Below are 24,619 nucleotides of genomic sequence, written 5' to 3'. Positions count from 1 at the left end.
ATTTACATATCTGCCACTGTGTAGGAGAATCCGTATAGGTGTTCGAGTGTTCGAACCGTAATGCGCAAGAAATGGTACGGAAACCCCGTATTTACATATCTGCCACTGTGCAGGAGAATCCGTGTAGGTGTTCGAGTGTTCGAACCGTAATGCGCAAGAAATGGTACGGAAACCCCGTATTTACATATCTGCCACTATGCAGGAGAGTCCGTATAGGTGTTTGAGTGTTCGAACCGTAATGCGCAAGAAATGGTATGTAAACCCCGTATTTACATATCTGCCACTGTGCAGGAGAATCCGTATAGGTGTTCGAGTGTTCGAACCGTAATGCGCAAGAAATGGTATGTAAACCCCGTATTTACATATCTGCCACTGTGCAGGACAATCCGTGTAGGTGTTCGAGTGTTCGAACCGTAATGCGCAAGAAATGGTACGGAAACCCCGTATTTACATATCTGCCACTGTGCAGGACAATCCGTATAGGTCTTCGAGTGTTCGAACCGTAATGCGCAAGAAATGGTACGGAAACCCCGTATTTACATATCTGCCACTGTGCAGGAGAATCCGTATAGGTGTTCGAGTGTTCGAACCGTAATGCGCAAGAAATGGTATGTAAACCGCGTATTTACATATCTGCCACTGTGCAGGAGAATCCGTATAGGTGTTCGAGTGTTCGAACCGTAATGCGCAAGAAATGGTACGGAAACACCGTATTTACATATCTGCCACTATGCAGGAGAATCCGTATAGGTGTTCGAGTGTTCGAACCGTAATGCGCAAGAAATGGTATGTAAACCCTGTATTTACATATCTGCCACTGTGCAGGAGAATCCGTATAGGTGTTCGAGTGTTAGAACCGTAATGCGCAAGAAATGGTACGATAACCCCGTATTTACATATCTGCCACTGTGCAGGAGAATCCGTATAGGTGTTCGAGTGTTAGAACCGTAATGCGCAAGAAATGGTATGTAAACCCCTTATTTACATATCTGCCACTATACAGGAGAATCCGTATAGGTGTTCGAGTGTTCGAACCGTATTGCGCAAGAAATGGTACGGAAACCCCGTATTTACATATCTGCCACTGTGCAGGAGAATCCGTATAGGTGTTCGAGTGTTCGAACCGTAATGCGCAAGAAATGGTATGTAAACCGCGTATTTACATATCTGCCACTGTGCAGGAGAATCCGTATAGGTGTTCGACTGTTCGAACCGTAATGCGCAAGAAATGGAACGGAAACACCGTATTTACATATCTGCCACTATGCAGGAGAATCCGTATAGGTGTTCGAGTGTTCGAACCATAATGCGCAAGAAATGGAATGTAAACCCCGTATTTACATATCTGCCACTGTGTAGGAGAATCCGTATAGGTGTTCGAGTGTTCGAACCGTAATGCGCAAGAAATGGTACGGAAACCCCGTATTTACATATCTGCCACTGTGCAGGAGAATCCGTGTAGGTGTTCGAGTGTTCGAACCGTAATGCGCAAGAAATGGTACGGAAACCCCGTATTTACATATCTGCCACTTTGCAGGAGAGTCCGTATAGGTGTTTGAGTGTTCGAACCGTAATGCGCAAGAAATGGTATGTAAACCCCGTATTTACATATCTGCCACTGTGCAGGAGAATCCGTATAGGTGTTCGAGTGTTCGAACCGTAATGCGCAAGAAATGGTATGTAAACCCCGTATTTACATATCTGCCACTGTGCAGGACAATCCGTGTAGGTGTTCGAGTGTTCGAACCGTAATGCGCAAGAAATGGTACGGAAACCCCGTATTTACATATCTGCCACTGTGCAGGACAATCCGTATAGGTCTTCGAGTGTTCGAACCGTAATGCGCAAGAAATGGTACGGAAACCCCGTATTTACATATCTGCCACTCTGCAGGAGAATCCGTATAGGTGTTCGAGTGTTCGAACCGTAATGCGCAAGAAATGGTATGTAAAACGCGTATTTACATATCTGCCACTGTGCAGGAGAATCCGTATAGGTGTTCGAGTGTTCGAACCGTAATGCGCAAGAAATGGTACGGAAACACCGTATTTACATATCTGCCACTATGCAGGAGAATCCGTATAGGTGTTCGAGTGTTCGAACCGTAATGCGCAAGAAATGGTATGTAAACCCTGTATTTACATATCTGCCACTGTGCAGGAGAATCCGTATAGGTGTTCGAGTGTTAGAACCGTAATGCGCAAGAAATGGTACGATAACCCCGTATTTACATATCTGCCACTGTGCAGGAGAATCCGTATAGGTGTTCGAGTGTTAGAACCGTAATGCGCAAGAAATGGTATGTAAACCCCTTATTTACATATCTGCCACTATACAGGAGAATCCGTATAGGTGTTCGAGTGTTCGAACCGTATTGCGCAAGAAATGGTACGGAAACCCCGTATTTACATATCTGCCACTGTGCAGGAGAATCCGTATAGGTGTTCGAGTGTTCGAACCGTAATGCGCAAGAAATGGTATGTAAACCGCGTATTTACATATCTGCCACTGTGCAGGAGAATCCGTATAGGTGTTCGACTGTTCGAACCGTAATGCGCAAGAAATGGAACGGAAACACCGTATTTACATATCTGCCACTATGCAGGAGAATCCGTATAGGTGTTCGAGTGTTCGAACCATAATGCGCAAGAAATGGAATGTAAACCCCGTATTTACATATCTGCCACTGTGTAGGAGAATCCGTATAGGTGTTCGAGTGTTCGAACCGTAATGCGCAAGAAATGGTATGGAAACCCCGTATTTACATATCTGCCACTGTGCAGGAGAATCCGTGTAGGTGTTCGAGTGTTCGAACCGTAATGCGCAAGAAATGGTACGGAAACCCCGTATTTACATATCTGCCACTATGCAGGAGAGTCCGTATAGGTGTTTGAGTGTTCGAACCGTAATGCGCAAGAAATGGTATGTAAACCCCGTATTTACATATCTGCCACTGTGCAGGAGAATCCGTATAGGTGTTCGAGTGTTCGAACCGTAATGCGCAAGAAATGGTATGTAAACCCCGTATTTACATATCTGCCACTGTGCAGGACAATCCGTGTAGGTGTTCGAGTGTTCGAACCGTAATGCGCAAGAAATGGTACGGAAACCCCGTATTTACATATCTGCCACTGTGCAGGACAATCCGTATAGGTCTTCGAGTGTTCGAACCGTAATGCGCAAGAAATGGTACGGAAACCCCGTATTTACATATCTGCCACTGTGCAGGAGAATCCGTATAGGTGTTCGAGTGTTCGAACCGTAATGCGCAAGAAATGGTATGTAAACCGCGTATTTACATATCTGCCACTGTGCAGGAGAATCCGTATAGGTGTTCGAGTGTTCGAACCGTAATGCGCAAGAAATGGTACGGAAACACCGTATTTACATATCTGCCACTATGCAGGAGAATCCGTATAGGTGTTCGAGTGTTCGAACCGTAATGCGCAAGAAATGGTATGTAAACCCTGTATTTACATATCTGCCACTGTGCAGGAGAATCCGTATAGGTGTTCGAGTGTTAGAACCGTAATGCGCAAGAAATGGTACGATAACCCCGTATTTACATGTCTGCCACTGTGCAGGAGAATCCGTATAGGTGTTCGAGTGTTAGAACCGTAATGCGCAAGAAATGGTATGTAAACCCCTTATTTACATATCTGCCACTATACAGGAGAATCCGTATAGGTGTTCGAGTGTTCGAACCGTATTGCGCAAGAAATGGTACGGAAACCCCGTATTTACATATCTGCCACTGTGCAGGAGAATCCGTATAGGTGTTCGAGTGTTAGAACCGTAATGCGCAAGAAATGGTACGATAACCCCGTATTTACATATCTGCCACTGTGCAGGAGAATCCGTATAGGTGTTCGAGTGTTAGAACCGTAATGCGCAAGAAATGGTATGTAAACCCCTTATTTACATATCTGCCACTATACAGGAGAATCCGTATAGGTGTTCGAGTGTTCGAACCGTAATGCGCAAGAAATGGTACGGAAACACCGTATTTACATATCTGCCACTATGCAGGAGAATCCGTATAGGTGTTCGAGTGTTCGAACCGTAATGCGCAAGAAATGGTATGTAAACCCCTTATTTACATATCTGCCACTATACAGGAGAATCCGTATAGGTGTTCGAGTGTTCGAACCGTAATGCGCAAGAAATGGTACGGAAACCCCGTATTTACATATCTGCCACTCTGCAGGAGAATCCGTATAGGTGTTCGAGTGTTCGAACCGTAATGCGCAAGAAATGGTATGTAAACCCCTTATTTACATATCTGCCACTATACAGGAGAATCCGTATAGGTGTTCGAGTGTTCGAACCGTAATGCGCAAGAAATGGTACGGAAACCCCGTATTTACATATCTGCCACTCTGCAGGAGAATCCGTATAGGTGTTCGAGTGTTCGAACCGTAATGCGCAAGAAATGGTATGTAAAACGCGTATTTACATATCTGCCACTGTGCAGGAGAATCCGTATAGGTGTTCGACTGTTCGAACCGTAATGCGCAAGAAATGGAACGGAAACACCGTATTTACATATCTGCCACTATGCAGGAGAATCCGTATAGGTGTTCGAGTGTTCGAACCATAATGCGCAAGAAATGGAATGTAAACCCCGTATTTACATATCTGCCACTGTGTAGGAGAATCCGTATAGGTGTTCGAGTGTTCGAACCGTAATGCGCAAGAAATGGTATGGAAACCCCGTATTTACATATCTGCCACTGTGCAGGAGAATCCGTGTAGGTGTTCGAGTGTTCGAACCGTAATGCGCAAGAAATGGTACGGAAACCCCGTATTTACATATCTGCCACTATGCAGGAGAGTCCGTATAGGTGTTTGAGTGTTCGAACCGTAATGCGCAAGAAATGGTATGTAAACCCCGTATTTACATATCTGCCACTGTGCAGGAGAATCCGTATAGGTGTTCGAGTGTTCGAACCGTAATGCGCAAGAAATGGTATGTAAACCCCGTATTTACATATCTGCCACTGTGCAGGACAATCCGTGTAGGTGTTCGAGTGTTCGAACCGTAATGCGCAAGAAATGGTACGGAAACACCGTATTTACATATCTGCCACTATGCAGGAGAATCCGTATAGGTGTTCGAGTGTTCGAACCGTAATGCGCAAGAAATGGTATGTAAACCCTGTATTTACATATCTGCCACTGTGCAGGAGAATCCGTATAGGTGTTCGAGTGTTAGAACCGTAATGCGCAAGAAATGGTACGATAACCCCGTATTTACATATCTGCCACTGTGCAGGAGAATCCGTATAGGTGTTCGAGTGTTAGAACCGTAATGCGCAAGAAATGGTATGTAAACCCCTTATTTACATATCTGCCACTATACAGGAGAATCCGTATAGGTGTTCGAGTGTTCGAACCGTAATGCGCAAGAAATGGTACGGAAACCCCGTATTTACATATCTGCCACTCTGCAGGAGAATCCGTATAGGTGTTCGAGTGTTCGAACCGTAATGCGCAAGAAATGGTATGTAAAACGCGTATTTACATATCTGCCACTGTGCAGGAGAATCCGTATAGGTGTTCGAGTGTTCGAACCGTAATGCGCAAGAAATGGTACGGAAACCCCGTATTTACATATCTGCCACAGTGCAGGAGAATCCGTATAGGTGTTCGAGTGTTAGAACCGTAATGCGCAAGAAATGGTATGTAAACCCCTTATTTACATATCTGCCACTATACAGGAGAATCCGTATAGGTGTTCGAGTGTTCGAACCGTAATGCGCAAGAAATGGTACGGAAACCCCGTATTTACATATCTGCCACTCTGCAGGAGAATCCGTATAGGTGTTCGAGTGTTCGAACCGTAATGCGCAAGAAATGGTATGTAAAACGCGTATTTACATATCTGCCACTGTGCAGGAGAATCCGTATAGGTGTTCGAGTGTTCGAACCGTAATGCGCAAGAAATGGTACGGAAACACCGTATTTACATATCTGCCACTATGCAGGAGAATCCGTATAGGTGTTCGAGTGTTCGAACCGTAATGCGCAAGAAATGGTATGTAAACCCTGTATTTACATATCTGCCACTGTGCAGGAGAATCCGTATAGGTGTTCGAGTGTTAGAACCGTAATGCGCAAGAAATGGTACGATAACCCCGTATTTACATATCTGCCACTGTGCAGGAGAATCCGTATAGGTGTTCGAGTGTTAGAACCGTAATGCGCAAGAAATGGTATGTAAACCCCTTATTTACATATCTGCCACTATACAGGAGAATCCGTATAGGTGTTCGAGTGTTCGAACCGTATTGCGCAAGAAATGGTACGGAAACCCCGTATTTACATATCTGCCACTGTGCAGGAGAATCCGTATAGGTGTTCGAGTGTTCGAACCGTAATGCGCAAGAAATGGTATGTAAACCGCGTATTTACATATCTGCCACTGTGCAGGAGAATCCGTATAGGTGTTCGACTGTTCGAACCGTAATGCGCAAGAAATGGAACGGAAACACCGTATTTACATATCTGCCACTATGCAGGAGAATCCGTATAGGTGTTCGAGTGTTCGAACCATAATGCGCAAGAAATGGAATGTAAACCCCGTATTTACATATCTGCCACTGTGTAGGAGAATCCGTATAGGTGTTCGAGTGTTCGAACCGTAATGCGCAAGAAATGGTATGGAAACCCCGTATTTACATATCTGCCACTGTGCAGGAGAATCCGTGTAGGTGTTCGAGTGTTCGAACCGTAATGCGCAAGAAATGGTACGGAAACCCCGTATTTACATATCTGCCACTATGCAGGAGAGTCCGTATAGGTGTTTGAGTGTTCGAACCGTAATGCGCAAGAAATGGTATGTAAACCCCGTATTTACATATCTGCCACTGTGCAGGAGAATCCGTATAGGTGTTCGAGTGTTCGAACCGTAATGCGCAAGAAATGGTATGTAAACCCCGTATTTACATATCTGCCACTGTGCAGGACAATCCGTGTAGGTGTTCGAGTGTTCGAACCGTAATGCGCAAGAAATGGTACGGAAACCCCGTATTTACATATCTGCCACTGTGCAGGACAATCCGTATAGGTCTTCGAGTGTTCGAACCGTAATGCGCAAGAAATGGTACGGAAACCCCGTATTTACATATCTGCCACTGTGCAGGAGAATCCGTATAGGTGTTCGAGTGTTCGAACCGTAATGCGCAAGAAATGGTATGTAAACCGCGTATTTACATATCTGCCACTGTGCAGGAGAATCCGTATAGGTGTTCGAGTGTTCGAACCGTAATGCGCAAGAAATGGTACGGAAACACCGTATTTACATATCTGCCACTATGCAGGAGAATCCGTATAGGTGTTCGAGTGTTCGAACCGTAATGCGCAAGAAATGGTATGTAAACCCTGTATTTACATATCTGCCACTGTGCAGGAGAATCCGTATAGGTGTTCGAGTGTTAGAACCGTAATGCGCAAGAAATGGTACGATAACCCCGTATTTACATGTCTGCCACTGTGCAGGAGAATCCGTATAGGTGTTCGAGTGTTCGAACCGTAATGCGCAAGAAATGGTACGGAAACACCGTATTTACATATCTGCCACTATGCAGGAGAATCCGTATAGGTGTTCGAGTGTTCGAACCGTAATGCGCAAGAAATGGTATGTAAACCCTGTATTTACATATCTGCCACTGTGCAGGAGAATCCGTATAGGTGTTCGAGTGTTAGAACCGTAATGCGCAAGAAATGGTACGATAACCCCGTATTTACATATCTGCCACTGTGCAGGAGAATCCGTATAGGTGTTCGAGTGTTAGAACCGTAATGCGCAAGAAATGGTATGTAAACCCCTTATTTACATATCTGCCACTATACAGGAGAATCCGTATAGGTGTTCGAGTGTTCGAACCGTAATGCGCAAGAAATGGTACGGAAACCCCGTATTTACATATCTGCCACTGTGCAGGAGAATCCGTATAGGTGTTCGAGTGTTAGAACCGTAATGCGCAAGAAATGGTACGAAAACCCCGTATTTACATATCTGCCACTGTGCAGGAGAATTCGTATAGGTGTTCGAGTGTTCGAATCGTAATGCGCAAGAAATGGTATGTAAACCCCGTATTTACATATCTGCCACTGTGTAGGAGAATCCGTATAGGTGTTCGAGTGTTAGAACCGTAATGCGCAAGAAATGGTACGAAAACCCCGTATTTACATATCTGCCACTGTGCAGGAGAATCCGTATAGGTGTTCGAGTGTTAGAACCGTAATGCGCAAGAAATGGTATGTAAACCCCGTATTTACATATCTGCCACTCTACAGGAGAATCCGTATAGGTGTTCGAGTGTTCGAACCGTATTGCGCAAGAAATGGTACGGAAACCCCGTATTTACATATCTGCCACTGTGCAGGAGAATCCGTATAGGTGTTCGAGTGTTCGAACCGTAATGCGCAAGAAATGGTACGAAAACCCCGTATTTACATATCTGCCACTGTGTAGGAGAATCCGTATAGGTGTTCGAGTGTTAGAACCGTAATGCGCAAGAAATGGTATGTAAACCCCTTATTTACATATCTGCCACTATACAGGAGAATCCGTATAGGTGTTCGAGTGTTCGAACCATATTGCGCAAGAAATGGTACGGAAACCCCGTATTTACATATCTGCCACTGTGCAGGAGAATCCGTATAGGTGTTCGAGTATTCGAACCGTAATGCGCAAGAAATGGTATGTAAACCGCGTATTTACATATCTGCCACTGTGCAGGAGAATCCGTATAGGTGTTCGACTGTTCGAACCGTAATGCGCAAGAAATGGAACGGAAACACCGTATTTACATATCTGCCACTATGCAGGAGAATCCGTATAGGTGTTCGAGTGTTCGAACCGTAATGCGCAAGAAATGGAATGTAAACCCCGTATTTACATATCTGCCACTGTGTAGGAGAATCCGTATAGGTGTTCGAGTGTTCGAACCGTAATGCGCAAGAAATGGTACGGAAACCCCGTATTTACATATCTGCCACTGTGCAGGAGAATCCGTGTAGGTGTTCGAGTGTTCGAACCGTAATGCGCAAGAAATGGTACGGAAACCCCGTATTTACATATCTGCCACTATGCAGGAGAGTCCGTATAGGTGTTTGAGTGTTCGAACCGTAATGCGCAGGAAATGGTATGTAAACCCCGTATTTACATATCTGCCACTGTGCAGGAGAATCCGTATAGGTGTTCGAGTGTTCGAACCGTAATGCGCAAGAAATGGTATATAAACCCCGTATTTACATATCTGCCACTGTGCAGGACAATCCGTGTAGGTGTTCGAGTGTTCGAACCGTAATGCGCAAGAAATGGTACGGAAATCCCGTATTTACATATCTGCCACTGTGCAGGACAATCCGTATAGGTGTTCGAGTGTTCGAACCGTAATGCGCAAGAAATGGTACGGAAACCCCGTATTTACATATCTGCCACTGTGCAGGAGAATCCGTATAGGTGTTCGAGTGTTCGAACCGTAATGCGCAAGAAATGGTATGTAAACCGCGTATTTACATATCTGCCACTGTGCAGGAGAATCCGTATAGGTGTTCGAGTGTTCGAACCGTAATGCGCAAGAAATGGTACGGAAACACCGTATTTACATATCTGCCACTATGCAGGAGAATCCGTATAGGTGTTCGAGTGTTCGAACCGTAATGCGCAAGAAATGGTATGTAAACCCTGTATTTACATATCTGCCACTGTGCAGGAGAATCCGTATAGGTGTTCGAGTGTTAGAACCGTAATGCGCAAGAAATGGTACGATAACCCCGTATTTACATATCTGCCACTGTGCAGGAGAATCCGTATAGGTGTTCGAGTGTTAGAACCGTAATGCGCAAGAAATGGTATGTAAATCCCTTATTTACATATCTGCCACTATACAGGAGAATCCGTATAGGTGTTCGAGTGTTCGAACCGTATTGCGCAAGAAATGGTACGGAAACCCCGTATTTACATATCTGCCACTGTGCAGGAGAATCCGTATAGGTGTTCGAGTGTTCGAACCGTAATCCGCAAGAAATGGTATGTAAACCGCGTATTTACATATCTGCCACTGTGCAGGAGAATCCGTATAGGTGTTCGACTGTTCGAACCGTAATGCGCAAGAAATGGTACGGAAACACCGTATTTACATATCTGCCACTATGCAGGAGAATCCGTATAGGTGTTCGAGTGTTCGAACCGTAATGCGCAAGAAATGGAATGTAAACCCCGTATTTACATATCTGCCACTGTGTAGGAGAATCCGTATAGGTGTTCGAGTGTTCGAACCGTAATGCGCAAGAAATGGTACGGAAACCCCGTATTTACATATCTGCCACTGTGCAGGAGAATCCGTGTAGGTGTTCGAGTGTTCGAACCATAATGCGCAAGAAATGGTACGGAAACCCCGTATTTACATATCTGCCACTATGCAGGAGAGTCCGTATAGGTGTTTGAGTGTTCGAACCGTAATGCGCAAGAAATGGTATGTAAACCCCGTATTTACATATCTGCCACTGTGCAGGAGAATCCGTATAGGTGTTCGAGTGTTCGAACCGTAATGCGCAAGAAATGGTAGGTAAACCCCGTATTTACATATCTGCCACTGTGCAGGACAATCCGTGTAGGTGTTCGAGTGTTCGTACCGTAATGCGCAAGAAATGGTACGGAAACCCCGTATTTACATATCTGCCACTGTGTAGGACAATCCGTATAGGTGTTCGAGTGTTCGAACCGTAATGCGCAAGAAATGGTACGGAAACCCCGTATTTACATATCTGCCACTGTGCAGGAGAATCCGTATAGGTGTTCGAGTGTTCGAATCGTAATGCGCAAGAAATGGTATGTAAACCCCGTATTTACATATCTGCCACTGTGCAGGAGAATCCGTATAGGTGTTCGAGTGTTCGAACCGTAATGCGCAAGAAATGGTACGGAAACACCGTATTTACATATCTGCCACTGTGCAGGAGAATCCGTATAGGTGTTCGAGTGTTCGAACCGTAATGCGCAAGAAATAGTATGTGAACCCCGTATTTACATATCTGCCACTGTGTAGGAGAATCCGTATAGGTGTTCGAGTGTTCGAACCGTAATGCGCAAGAAATGGTACAGAAACCCCGTATTTAGATATCTGCCACTGTGCAGGAGAATCCGTATAGGTGTTCGAGTGTTAGAACCGTAATGCGCAAGAAATGGTATGTAAACCCCTTATTTACATATCTGCCATTATACAGGAGAATCCGTATAGGTGTTCGAGTGTTCGAACCGTATTGCGCAAGAAATGGTACGGAAACCCCGTATTTACATATCTGCCACTGTGCAGGAGAATCCGTATAGGTGTTCGAGTGTTCGAACCGTAATGCGCAAGAAATGGTATGTAAACCGCGTATTTACATATCTTCCACTGTGCAGGAGAATCCGTATAGGTGTTCGAGTGTTCGAACCGTAATGCGCAAGAAATGGTACGGAAACACCGTATTTACATATCTGCCACTATGCAGGAGAATCCGTATAGGTGTTCGAGTGTTCGAACCGTAATGCGCAAGAAATGGTATGTAAACCCCGTATTTAAATATCTGCCACTGTGCAGGAGAATCCGTATAGGTGTTCGAGTGTTAGAACCGTAATGCGCAAGAAATGGTACGATAACCCCGTATTTACATATCTGCCACTGTGCAGGAGAATCCGTATAGGTGTTCGAGTGTTAGAACCGTAATGCGCAAGAAATGGTATGTAAACCCCGTATTTACATATCTGCCACTATACAGGAGAATCCGTATAGGTGTTCGAGTGTTCGAACCGTATTGCGCAAGAAATGGTACGGAAACCCCGTATTTACATATCTGCCACTGTGCAGGAGAATCCGTATAGGTGTTCGAGTGTTCGAACCGTAATGCGCAAGAAATGGTACGAAAACCCCGTATTTACATATCTGCCACTGTGCAGGAGAATCCGTATAGGTGTTCGAGTGTTAGAACCGTAATGCGCAAGAAATGGTATGTAAACCCCTTATTTACATATCTGCCACTATACAGGAGAATCCGTATAGGTGTTCGAGTGTTCGAACTGTATTGCGCAAGAAATGGTACGGAAACCCCGTATTTACATATCTGCCACTGTGCAGGACAATCCGTATAGGTGTTCGAGTGTTAGAACCGTAATGCGCAAGAAATGGTACGAAAACCCCGTATTTACATATCTGCCACTGTGCAGGAGAATCCGTATAGGTGTTCGAGTGTTAGAACCGTAATGCGCAAGAAATGGTTTGTAAACCCCGTATTTACATATCTGCCACTATACAGGAGAATCCGTATAGGTGTTCGAGTGTTCGAACCGTATTGCGCAAGAAATGGTACGGAAACCCCGTATTTACATATCTGCCACTGTGCAGGAGAATCCGTATAGGTGTTCGAGTGTTCGAACCGTAATGCGCAAGAAATGGTACGAAAACCCCGTATTTACATATCTGCCACTGTGCAGGAGAATCCGTATAGGTGTTCGAGTGTTCGAACCGTAATGCGCAAGAAATGGTATGTAAACCCCGTATTTACATATCTGCCACTGTGCAGGAGAATCCGTATAGGTGTTCGAGTGTTCGAACCGTAATGCGCAAGAAATGGTATGTAAACCCCTTATTTACATATCTGCCACTATACAGGAGAATCCGTATAGGTGTTCGAGTGTTCGAACCGTAATGCGCAAGAAATGGTAGGTAAACCCCGTATTTACATATCTGCCACTATGCAGGAGAATCCGTATAGGTGTTCGACTGTTCGAACCGTAATGCGCAAGAAATGGTACGGAAACCTCGTATTTACATATCTGCCACTGTGCAGGAGAATCCGTATAGGTGTTCGAGTGTTCGAACCGTAATGCGCAAGAAATGGTACGGAAACCTCGTATTTACATATCTGCCACTGTGCAGGAGAATCCATATAGGTGTTCCAGTGTTCGAACCGTAATGCGCAAGAAATGGTATCTAAACCCCGTATTTACATATCTGCCACTGTGCAGGAGAATCCGTATAGGTGTTCGAGTGTTCGAACCGTAATGTGCAAGAAATGGTCCCGAAACCCCGTATTTACATATCTGCCACTGTGCAGGAGAATCCGTATAGGTGTTCGAGTGTTCGAACCGTAATGCGCAAGAAATGGTACGAAAACCCCGTATTTACATATCTGCCACTGTGCAGGAGAATCCGTGTAGGTGTTCGAGTGTTCGAACCGTAATGCGCAAGAAATGGTACGAAAACACCGTATTTACATATCTGCCACTGTGCAGGAGAATTCGTATAGGTGTTCGAGTGTTCGAACCGTAATGCGCAAGAAATGGTATGTAAATCCCGTATTTACATATCTGCCACAGTGTAGGAGAATCCGTATAGGTGTTCGAGTGTTCGAACCGTAATGCGCAAGAAATGGTACGGAAACCCCGTATTTACATATCTGCCACTGTGCAGGAGAATCCGTATAGGTGTTCGAGTGTTCGAACCGTAATGCGCAAGAAATGGTACGAAAACCCCGTATTTACATATCTTCCACTGTGCAGGAGAATCCGTATAGGTGTTCGAGTGTTAGAACCGTAATGCGCAAGAAATGGTATGTAAACCCCTTATTTACATATCTGCCACTATACAGGAGAATCCGTATAGGTGTTCGTGTGTTCGAACCGTAATGCGCAAGAAATGGTAGGTAAACCCCGTATTTACATATCTGCCACTATGCAGGAGAATCCGTATAGGTGTTCGACGGTTCGAACCGTAATGCGCAAGAAATGGTACGGAAACCTCGTATTTACATATCTGCCACTGTGCAGGAGAATCCGTATAGGTGTTCGAGTGTTCGAACCGTAATGCGCAAGAAATGGTACGGAAACCTCGTATTTACATATCTGCCACTGTGCAGGAGAATCCGTATAGGTGTTCCAGTGTTCGAACCGTAATGCGCAAGAAATGGTATCGAAACCCCGTATTTACATATCTGCCACTGTGCAGGAGAATCCGTATAGGTGTTCGAGTGTTCGAACCGTAATGTGCAAGAAATGGTCCCGAAACCCCGTATTTACATATCTGCCACTGTGCAGGAGAATCCGTATAGGTGTTCGAGTGTTCGAACCGTAATGCGCAAGAAATGGTATGTAAACCCCGTATTTACATATCTGCCACTGTGCAGGAGAATCCGTATAGGTGTTCGAGTGTTCGAACCGTAATGCGCAAGAAATGGTACGGAAACACCGTATTTACATATCTGCCACTGTGCAGGAGAATCCGTATAGGTGTTCGAGTGTTCGAACCGTAATGCGCAAGAAATGGTATGTAAATCCCGTATTTACATATCTGCCACTGTGTAGGAGAATCCGTATAGGTGTTCGAGTGTTCGAACCGTAATGCGCAAGAAATGGTACGGAAACCCCGTATTTACATATCTGCCACTGTGCAGGAGAATCCGTATAGGTGTTCGAGTGTTCGAACCGTAATGCGCAAGAAATGGTACGAAAACCCCGTATTTACATATCTGCCACTGTGCAGGAGAATCCGTATAGGTGTTCGAGTGTTAGAACCGTAATGCGCAAGAAATGGTATGTAAACCCCTTATTTACATATCTGCCACTATACAGGAGAATCCGTATAGGTGTTCGAGTGTTCGAACCGTAATGCGCAAGAAATGGTAGGTAAACCCCGTATTTACATATCTGCCACTATGCAGGAGAATCCGTATAGGTGTTCGACTGTTCGAACCGTAATGCGCAAGAAATGGTACGGAAACCTCGTATTTACATATCTGCCACTGTGCAGGAGAATCCGTATAGGTGTTCGAGTGTTCGAACCGTAATGTGCAAGAAATGGTCCCGAAACCCCGTATTTACATATCTGCCACTGTGCAGGAGAATCCGTATAGGTGTTCGAGTGTTCGAACCGTAATGCGCAAGAAATGGTATGTAAACCCCGTATTTACATATCTGCCACTGTGCAGGAGAATCCGTATAGGTGTTCGAGTGTTCGAACCGTAATGCGCAAGAAATGGTACGGAAACACCGTATTTACATATCTGCCACTGTGCAGGAGAATCCGTATAGGTGTTCGAGTGTTCGAACCGTAATGCGCAAGAAATGGTATGTAAATCCCGTATTTACATATCTGCCACTGTGTAGGAGAATCCGTATAGGTGTTCGAGTGTTCGAACCGTAATGCGCAAGAAATGGTACGGAAACCCCGTATTTACATATCTGCCACTGTGCAGGAGAATCCGTATAGGTGTTCGAGTGTTCGAACCGTAATGCGCAAGAAATGGTACGAAAACCCCGTATTTACATATCTTCCACTGTGCAGGAGAATCCGTATAGGTGTTCGAGTGTTAGAACCGTAATGCGCAAGAAATGGTATGTAAACCCCTTATTTACATATCTGCCACTATACAGGAGAATCCGTATAGGTGTTCGAGTGTTCGAACCGTAATGCGCAAGAAATGGTAGGTAAACCCCGTATTTACATATCTGCCACTATGCAGGAGAATCCGTATAGGTGTTCGACGGTTCGAACCGTAATGCGCAAGAAATGGTACGAAAACCTCGTATTTACATATCTGCCACTGTGCAGGAGAATCCGTATAGGTGTTCGAGTGTTCGAACCGTAATGCGCAAGAAATGGTACGGAAACCTCGTATTTACATATCTGCCACTGTGCAGGAGAATCCGTATAGGTGTTCCAGTGTTCGAACCGTAATGCGCAAGAAATGGTATCTAAACCCCGTATTTACATATCTGCCACTGTGCAGGAGAATCCGTATAGGTGTTCGAGTGTTCGAACCGTAATGTGCAAGAAATGGTCCCGAAACCCCGTATTTACATATCTGCCACTGTGCAGGAGAATCCGTATAGGTGTTCGAGTGTTCGAACCGTAATGCGCAAGAAATGGTATGTAAACCCCGTATTTACATATCTGCCACTGTGCAGGAGAATCCGTATAGGTGTTCGAGTGTTCGAACCGTAATGCGCAAGAAATGGTACGGAAACACCGTATTTACATATCTGCCACTGTGCAGGAGAATCCGTATAGGTGTTCGAGTGTTCGAACCGTAATGCGCAAGAAATGGTATGTAAATCCCGTATTTACATATCTGCCACTGTGTAGGAGAATCCGTATAGGTGTTCGAGTGTTCGAACCGTAATGCGCAAGAAATGGTACGGAAACCCCGTATTTACATATCTGCCACTGTGCAGGAGAATCCGTATAGGTGTTCGAGTGTTCGAACCGTAATGCGCAAGAAATGGTACGAAAACCCCGTATTTACATATCTGCCACTGTGCAGGAGAATCCGTATAGGTGTTCGAGTGTTAGAACCGTAATGCGCAAGAAATGGTATGTAAACCCCTTATTTACATATCTGCCACTATACAGGAGAATCCGTATAGGTGTTCGAGTGTTCGAACCGTAATGCGCAAGAAATGGTAGGTAAACCCCGTATTTACATATCTGCCACTATGCAGGAGAATCCGTATAGGTGTTCGACTGTTCGAACCGTAATGCGCAAGAAATGGTACGGAAACCTCGTATTTACATATCTGCCACTGTGCAGGAGAATCCGTATAGGTGTTCGAGTGTTCGAACCGTAATGCGCAAGAAATGGTACGAAAACCCCGTATTTACATATCTGCCACTGTGCAGGAGAATCCGTATAGGTGTTCCAGTGTTCGAACCGTAATGCGCAAGAAATGGTATCTAAACCCCGTATTTACATATCTGCCACTGTGCAGGAGAATCCGTATAGGTGTTCGAGTGTTCGAACCGTAATGTGCAAGAAATGGTCCCGAAACCCCGTATTTACATATCTGCCACTGTGCAGGAGAATCCGTATAGGTGTTCGAGTGTTCGAACCGTAATGCGCAAGAAATGGTATGTAAACCCCGTATTTACATATCTGCCACTGTGCAGGAGAATCCGTATAGGTGTTCGAGTGTTCGAACCGTAATGCGCAAGAAATGGTACGGAAACACCGTATTTACATATCTGCCACTGTGCAGGAGAATCCGTATAGGTGTTCGAGTGTTCGAACCGTAATGCGCAAGAAATGGTATGTAAACCCCGTATTTACATATCTGCCACTGTGCAGGAGAATCCGTATAGGTGTTCGAGTGTTCGAACCGTAATGCGCAAGAAATGGTACGGAAACCCCGTATTTACATATCTGCCACTGTGCAGGAGAATCCGTATAGGTGTTCGAGTGTTAGAACCGTAATGCGCAAGAAATGGTACGAAAACCCCGTATTTACATATCTGCCACTGTGCAGGAGAATCCGTATAGGTGTTCGAATGTTCGAACCGTAATGCGCAAGAAATGGTATGTAAACCCCGTATTTACATATCTGCCACTGTGCAGGAGAATCCGTATAGGTGTTCGAGTGTTAGAACCGTAATGCGCAAGAAATGGTACGAAAACCCCGTATTTACATATCTGCCACTGTGCAGGAGAATCCGTATAGGTGTTCGAGTGTTCGAACCGTAATGCGCAAGAAATGGTACGGAAACCTCGTATTTACATATCTGCCACTGTGCAGGAGAATCCGTATAGGTGTTCCAGTGTTCGAACCGTAATGCGCAAGAAATGGTATCTAAACCCCGTATTTACATATCTGCCACTGTGCAGGAGAATCCGTATAGGTGTTCGAGTGTTCGAACCGTAATGTGCAAGAAATGGTCCCGAAACCCCGTATTTACATATCTGCCACTGTGCAGGAGAATCCGTATAGGTGTTCGAGTGTTCGAACCGTAATGCGCAAGAAATGGTATGTAAACCCCGTATTTACATATCTGCCACTGTGCAGGAGAATCCGTATAGGTGTTCGAGTGTTCGAACCGTAATGCGCAAGAAATGGTACGGAAACACCGTATTTACATATCTGCCACTGTGCAGGAGAATCCGTATAGGTGTTCGAGTGTTCGAACCGTAATGCGCAAGAAATGGTATGTAAATCCCGTATTTACATATCTGCCACTGTGTAGGAGAATCCGTATAGGTGTTCGAGTGTTCGAACCGTAATGCGCAAGAAATGGTACGGAAACCCCGTATTTACATATCTGCCACTGTGCAGGAGAATCCGTATAGGTGTTCGAGTGTTCGAACCGTAATGCGCAAGAAATGGTACGAAAACCCCGTATTTACATATCTGCCACTGTGCAGGAGAATCCGTATAGGTGTTCGAGTGTTAGAACCGTAATGCGCAAGAAATGGTATGTAAACCCCTTATTTACATATCTGCCACTATACAGGAGAATCCGTATAGGTGTTCGAGTGTTCGAACCGTAATGCGCAAGAAATGGTAGGTAAACCCCGTATTTACATATCTGCCACTATGCAGGAGAATCCGTATAGGTGTTCGACTGTTCGAACCGTAATGCGCAAGAAATGGTACGGAAACCTCGTATTTACATATCTGCCACTGTGCAGGAGAATCCGTATAGGTGTTCGAGTGTTCGAACCGTAATGCGCAAGAAATGGTACGAAAACCCCGTATTTACATATCTGCCACTGTGCAGGAGAATCCGTATAGGTGTTCCAGTGTTCGAACCGTAATGCGCAAGAAATGGTATCTAAACCCCGTATTTACATATCTGCCACTGTGCAGGAGAATCCGTATAGGTGTTCGAGTGTTCGAACCGTAATGTGCAAGAAATGGTCCCGAAACCCCGTATTTACATATCTGCCACTGTGCAGGAGAATCCGTATAGGTGTTCGAGTGTTCGAACCGTAATGCGCAAGAAATGGTATGTAAACCCCGTATTTACATATCTGCCACTGTGCAGGAGAATCCGTATAGGTGTTCGAGTGTTCGAACCGTAATGCGCAAGAAATGGTACGGAAACACCGTATTTACATATCTGCCACTGTGCAGGAGAATCCGTATAGGTGTTCGAGTGTTCGAACCGTAATGCGCAAGAAATGGTATGTAAACCCCGTATTTACATATCTGCCACTGTGCAGGAGAATCCGTATAGGTGTTCGAGTGTTCGAACCGTAATGCGCAAGAAATGGTACGGAAACCCCGTATTTACATATCTGCCACTGTGCAGGAGAATCCGTATAGGTGTTCGAGTGTTAGAACCGTAATGCGCAAGAAATGGTACGAAAACCCCGTATTTACATATCTGCCACTGTGCAGGAGAATCCGTATAGGTGTTCGAATGTTCGAACCGTAATGCGCAAGAAATGGTATGTAAACCCCGTATTTACATATCTGCCACTGTGCAGGAGAATCCGTATAGGTGTTCGAGTGTTAGAACCGTAATGCGCAAGAAATGGTACGAAAACCCCGTATTTACATATCTGCCACTGTGCAGGAGAATCCGTATAGGTGTTCGAGTGTTAGAACCGTAATGCGCAAGAAATGGTATGTAAACCCCGTATTTACATATCTGCCACTATACAGGAGAATCCGTATAGGTGTTCGAGTGTTCGAACCGTATTGCGCAAGAAATGGTACGGAAACCCCGTATTTACATATCTGCCACTGTGCAGGAGAATCCGTATAGGTGTTCGAGTGTTCGAACCGTAATGCGCAAGAAATGGTACGAAAACCCCGTATTTACATATCTGCCACTGTGCAGGAGAATCCGTATAGGTGTTTGAGTGTTAGAACCGTAATGCGCAAGAAATGGTATGTAAACCCCTTATTTACATATCTGCCACTATACAGGAGAATCCGTATAGGTGTTCGAGTGTTCGAACCGTAATGCGCAAGAAATGGTAGGTAAACCCCGTATTTACATATCTGCCACTGTGCAGGAGAATCCGTATAGATGTTCGACTGTTCGGACCGTAATGCGCAAGAAATGGTACGGAAACCTCGTATTTACATATCTGCCACTGTGCAGGAGAATCCGTATAGGTGTTCGAGTGTTCGAACCGTAATGCGCAAGAAATGGTACGGAAACCTCGTATTTACATATCTGCCACTGTGCAGGAGAATCCGTATAAGTGTTCCAGTGTTCGAACCGTAATGCGCAAGAAATGGTATCTAAACCCCGTATTTACATATCTGCCACTGTGCAGGAGAATCCGTATAGGTGTTCGAGTGTTCGAACCGTAATGTGCAAGAAATGGTCCCGAAACCCCGTATTTACATATCTGCCACTGTGCAGGAGAATCCGTATAGGTGTTCGAGTGTTCGAACCGTAATGCGCAAGAAATGGTATGTAAACCCCGTATTTACATATCTGCCACTGTGCAGGAGAATCCGTATAGGTGTTCGAGTGTTCGAACCGTAATGCGCAAGAAATGTTACGGAAACACCGTATTTACATATCTGCCACTGTGCAGGAGAATCCGTATAGGTGTTTGAGTGTTAGAACCGTAATGCGCAAGAAATGGTATGTAAACCCCTTATTTACATATCTGCCACCATACAGGAGAATCCGTATAGGTGTTCGAGTGTTCGAACCGTAATGCGCAAGAAATGGTAGGTAAACCCCGTATTTACATATCTGCCACTGTGGAGGAGAATCCGTATAGGTGTTCGAGTGTTAGAACCGTAATGCGCAAGAAATGGTACGAAAACCCCGTATTTACATATCTGCCACTGTGCAGGAGAATCCGTATAGGTGTTCGAGTGTTAGAACCGTAATGCGCAAGAAATGGTATGTAAACCCCGTATTTACATATCTGCCACTGTGCAGGACAATCCGTATAGGTGTTCGAGTGTTCGAACCGTAATGCGCAAGAAATGGTACGGAAACCCCGTATTTACATATCTGCCACTGTGCAGGACATTCCGTATAGGTGTTCGAGTGTTCAAACCGTAATGCGCAACAAATGCTACGGAAACCCCGTATTTACATATCTGCCACTGTGCAGGTGAATCCGTATAGGTGTTCGAGTGTTCGAACCGTAATGCGTAAGAAATGGTATGTAAACCCCGTATTTACATATCTGCCACTGTGCAGGAGAATCCCTATAGGTGTTCGAGTGTTCGAACCGTAATGTGCAAGAAATGGTCCCGAAACCCCGTATTTACATATCTGCCACTGTGCAGGAGAATTCGTATAGGTGTTCGAGTGTTCGAACCGTAACGCGCAAGAAATGGTACGGAAACCCCGTATTTACATATCTGCCACTGTGCAGGAGAATCCGTATAGGTGTTCGAGTGTTAGAACCGTAATGCGCAAGAAATGGTACGAAAACCCCGTATTTACGTATCTGCCACTATGCAGGAGAATCCGTATAGGTGTTCGAGTGTTAGAACCGTAATGCGCAAGAAATGGTATGTAAACCCCGTATTTACATATCTGCCACTATACAGGAGAATCCGTATAGGTGTTCGAGTGTTCGAACCGTATTGCGCAAGAAATGGTACGGAAACCCCGTATTTACATATCTGCCACTGTGCAGGAGAATCCGTATAGGTGTTCGAGTGTTCGAACCGTAATGCGCGAGAAATGGTACGGAAACCCCGTATTTACATATCTGCCACTGTGCAGGGGAGTCCGTATAGGTGTTCGAGTGTTCGAACCGTAATGCGTTAGAAATGGTATGTAAACCACGTATTTACATATCTGCCACTGTGCAGGAGAATCCATATAGGTGTTCGAGTGTTCGAACCGTAATGTGCAAGAAATGGTCCCGAAACCCCGTATTTACATATCTGCCACTGTGTAGGAGAATCCGTATAGGTGTTCGAGTGTTCGAACCGTAATGCGCAAGAAATGGTATGTAAACCCCGTATTTACATATCTGCCACTGTGCAGGAGAATCCGTATAGGTGTTCGAGTGTTCGAACCGTAATGCGCAAGAAATGGTACGGAAACCTCGTATTTACATATCTGCCACTGTGCAGGAGAATTCGTATAGGTGTTCGAGTGTTCGAACCGTAATGCGCAAGAAATGGTATCTAAACCCCGTATTTACATATCTGCCACTGTGCAGGATAATCCATATAGGTGTTCGAGTGTTCGAACCGTATTGCGCAAGTAATGGTCTCGAAACCCCGTATTTACATATCTGCCACTGTGCAGGAGAATCCGTATAGGTGTTCGAGTGTTCAAACCGTAATGCGCAAGAAATGGTACGAAAACCCCGTATTTACATATCTGCCACTGTGCAGGAGAATCCGTATAGGTGTTCGAGTGTTAGAACCGTAATGCGCAAGAAATGGTATGTAAACCCCTTATTTACATATCTGCCACTATACAGGCGAATCCGTATAGGTGTTCGAGTGTTCGAACCGTAATGCGCAAGAAATGGTAGGTAAACCCCGTATTTACATATCTGCCACTGTGCAGGAGAATCCGTATAGGTGTTCGACTGTTCGAACCGTAATGCGCAAGAAATGGTACGGAAACCTCGTATTTGCATATCTGCCATTGTGCAGGAGAATCCGTATAGGTGTTCGAGTGTTCGAACCGTAATGCGCAAGAAATGGTACGGAAACCTCGTATTTACATATCTGCCACTGTGCAGGAGAATCCGTATAGGTGTTCCAGTGTTCGAACCGTAATGCGCAAGAAATGGTATCTAAACCCCGTATTTACATATCTGCCACTGTGCAGGAGAATCCGTATAGTTGTTCGAGTGTTCGAACCGTAATGTGCAAGAAATGGTCCCGAAACCCCGTATTTACATATCTGCCACTGTGCAGGAGAATCCGTATAGGTGTTCGAGTGTTCGAACCGTAATGCGCAAGAAATGGTATGTAAACCACGTATTTACATATCTGCCACTGTGCAGGAGAATCCGTATAGGTGTTCGAGTGTTCGAACCGTAATGCGCAAGAAATGGTACGGAAACACCGTATTTACATATCTGCCACTGTGCAGGAGAATCCGTATAGGTGTTCGAGTGTTCGAACCGTAATGCGCAAGAAATGGTATCTAAACCCCGTATTTACATATCTGCCACTGTGCAGGATAATCCATATAGGTGTTCGAGTGTTCGAACCGTATTGCGCAAGAAATGGTCTCGAAACCCCGTATTTACATATCTGCCACTGTGCAGGAGAATCCGTATAGGTGTTCGAGTGTTCAAACCGTAATGCGCAAGAAATGGTACGAAAACCCCGTATTTACATATCTGCCACTGTGCAGGAGAATCCGTATAGGTGTTCGAGTGTTAGAACCGTAATGCGCAAGAAATGGTATGTAAACCCCTTATTTACATATCTGCCACTATACAGGAGAATCCGTATAGGTGTTCGAGTGTTCGAACCGTAATGCGCAAGAAATGGTAGGTAAACCCCGTATTTACATATCTGCCACTGTGCAGGAGAATCCGTATAGGTGTTCGACTGTTCGAACCGTAATGCGCAAGAAATGGTACGGAAACCTCGTATTTGCATATCTGCCACTGTGCAGGAGAATCCGTATAGGTGTTCGAGTGTTCGAACCGTAATGCGCAAGAAATGGTACGGAAACCTCGTATTTACATATCTGCCACTGTGCAGGAGAATCCGTATAGGTGTTCGAGTGTTCGAACCGTAATGCGCAAGAAATGGTATCTAAACCCCGTATTTACATATCTGCCACTGTGCAGGATAATCCATATAGGTGTTCGAGTGTTCGAACCGTATTGCGCAAGAAATGGTCTCGAAACCCCGTATTTACATATCTGCCACTGTGCAGGAGAATCCGTATAGGTGTTCGAGTGTTCAAACCGTAATGCGCAAGAAATGGTACGAAAACCCCGTATTTACATATCTGCCACTGTGCAGGAGAATCCGTATAGGTGTTCGAGTGTTAGAACCGTAATGCGCAAGAAATGGTATGTAAACCCCTTATTTACATATCTGCCAGTATACAGGAGAATCCGTATAGGTGTTCGAGTGTTCGAACCGTAATGCGCAAGAAATGGTAGGTAAACCCCGTATTTACATATCTGCCACTGTGCAGGAGAATCCGTATAGGTGTTCGACTGTTCGAACCGTAATGCGCAAGAAATGGTACGGAAACCTCGTATTTGCATATCTGCCACTGTGCAGGAGAATCCGTATAGGTGTTCGAGTGTTCGAACCGTAATGCGCAAGAAATGGTACGGAAACCTCGTATATACATATCTGCCACTGTGCAGGAGAATCCGTATAGGTGTTCCAGTGTTCGAACCGTAATGCGCAAGAAATGGTATCTAAACCCCGTATTTACATATCTGCCACTGTGCAGGAGAATCCGTATAGGTGTTCGAGTGTTCGAACCGTAATGTGCAAGAAATGGTCCCGAAACCCCGTATTTACATATCTGCCACTGTGCAGGAGAATCCGTATAGGTGTTCGAGTGTTCGAACCGTAATGCGCAAGAAATGGTATGTAAACCCCGTATTTACATATCTGCCACTGTACAGGAGAATCCGTATAGGTGTTCGAGTGTTCGAACCGTAATGCGCAAGAAATGGTACGGAAACACCGTATTTACATATCTGCCACTGTGCAGGAGAATCCGTATAGGTGTTCGAGTGTTCGAACCGTAATGCGCAAGAAATGGTATGTAAATCCCGTATTTACATATCTGCCACTGTGTAGGAGAATCCGTATAGGTGTTCGAGTGTTCGAACCGTAATGCGCAAGAAATGGTACGGAAACCCCGTATTTACATATCTGCCTCTGTGCAGGAGAATCCGTATAGGTGTTCGAGTGTTAGAA

This window comes from Camellia sinensis, chromosome 12 (assembly GCF_055761805.1).
Source record: "Camellia sinensis isolate YWXY chromosome 12, ASM5576180v1, whole genome shotgun sequence".
NCBI lineage: Eukaryota > Viridiplantae > Streptophyta > Magnoliopsida > Ericales > Theaceae > Camellia > Camellia sinensis.
The sequence above is the reverse complement of the archived record's forward strand: the minus strand, read 5'-3'. Positions refer to the sequence as shown.